Source organism: Haplochromis burtoni, unplaced genomic scaffold (genome assembly GCF_018398535.1).
Source record: "Haplochromis burtoni strain Fernald_Lab_line unplaced genomic scaffold, NCSU_Asbu1 Contig_62, whole genome shotgun sequence".
NCBI lineage: Eukaryota > Metazoa > Chordata > Actinopteri > Cichliformes > Cichlidae > Haplochromis > Haplochromis burtoni.
The window spans coordinates 2,474,560-2,476,463 of NW_024582423.1; positions in this window are offsets into that span (position 1 = coordinate 2,474,560).

Genomic DNA, 1,904 nt, shown 5'->3' on the forward strand with positions numbered 1-1,904 from the left:
GAAGGGTTACATGTGACATATTATATCCCAAACACTCTCCAAGAACTGCTGAAAAACTTTTAAAAGAACATTAATACCGATAATATGTCATTTTCAACCTGTGCATAAAACGTCAAATTTCAAAAATGTTGTAATTCAAAAATAATACAAAAAAAGGATAATGGCCAAATGGAAACAGGTGGGAGGAGATCTGCTTAAACACATTAGGAACACCAAGTAATAGGAAAGACAAAACAAACAGTAATAAAAATGTCATTCCAATACAGCACTTATTAATTGAAACGAAAACCAAAAACAAATAACAATTACATCCAAGTAAAGAAGAAACCACCAGTTAAAATAAACTAACAAATAGACCAGAAACAGAGGGTATAGCGGAAGCTCAACACCAGTAAACCATAGAACAACATATATATTAATTCTTTGCATACAGTAACTATGCTAACATGTTAGGAACCACAAAATAATTGAATAATCCTACAAACAAATTGCAATCAAAGCTGAACTCTAATGTTGTGAACAACACAGAAACACACACAGCAACACGAACATAAATTAAGGAATTAATAAACAAATAAACAACCAATAAATGTCTCCTATAATATTTATTGGTTGTTTATTTGTTTATTAATTCATTAATTTATGTTCGTGTTGCTGTGTGTGGTTTTGGTTTTCGTTTCAATTAATAAGTGCTGTATTGGAATGACATTTTTATTACTGTTTGTTTTGTCTTTCCTATTACTTGGTGTTCCTAATGTGTTTAAGCAGATCTCCTCCCACCTGTTTCCATTTGGCCATTATCCTTTTTTTGTATTATTTTTGAATTACAACATTTTTGAAATTTGACGTTTTATGCACAGGTTGAAAATGACATATTATCGGTATTAATGTTCTTTTAAAAGTTTTTCAGCAGTTCTTGGAGAGTGTTTGGGATATAATATGTCACATGTAACCCTTCTGGATGATATCCAACAAGTTTGAAGCAGAAATATTGTTTCAGTGACAAGTTATAGTCCACAATCACTTTTTGGCAGCTTGAAAATGGCATATTATCAGTGTTATTGTTCTTGTACAAGTTATTCAGCAGTTCTAAGGGACTGTTTGAGATATAATATTTGACATATGACCCATCTGAATGACATGCAGCAAGTTTGAAGCAGAAATAGTATTTCAGTGACAAGATATAGGCGGCAATCACTTTTTGGCAGGCTGAAAATGGCATATTATCAATGTTAATGTTCCTTTAAAAGTTATTCAGCAGTTCTTGGAGAGTGTTTGGGATATAATATGTCATGTGTAACCCTTCTGGATTATATCCAACAATTTTGAAGCAGAAAAATTTTTTCAGTGACAAGATATAGGTGGTAATCACTTTTTGGCAGGCTTAAAATGGCATATTATCAATGTTAATGTTCCTTTAAAAGTTATTCAGCATTTCTTAGAGACTGTTTGGGATATGATGTGCTACATATCATCCTTTTGGATGATACCCAACAAGTTTGAAGCAGAAATATTGTTTCAGTGACAAGATATAGGCCACAATCACTTTTTGGCAGGTTGAAAATTGCATATTGTCAGTTTTATTGTTCCTTAATGGTAATTTAGCAGTTCTGAGGGACTGTTTGAGATGTAATATTTGACATATGACCCTTCTGAATGACATCCACCAAGTTTGAAGCAGAAATAGTATTTCAGTGACAAGTTATAGGCCACAATCACTTTTTGGCAGCTTGAAAATGGCATATTATGGGTATTAATGTTATTTTAAAAGTTTTTCAGCAGTTCTTGGAGAGTGTTTGAGATATAACATGTCACATAGGACCCTTCTGAATGACATCCACCAAGTTTGAAGAAGAAATATTGTTTCAGTGACAAGTTATAGACCACAATCACTTTTTGGCAGG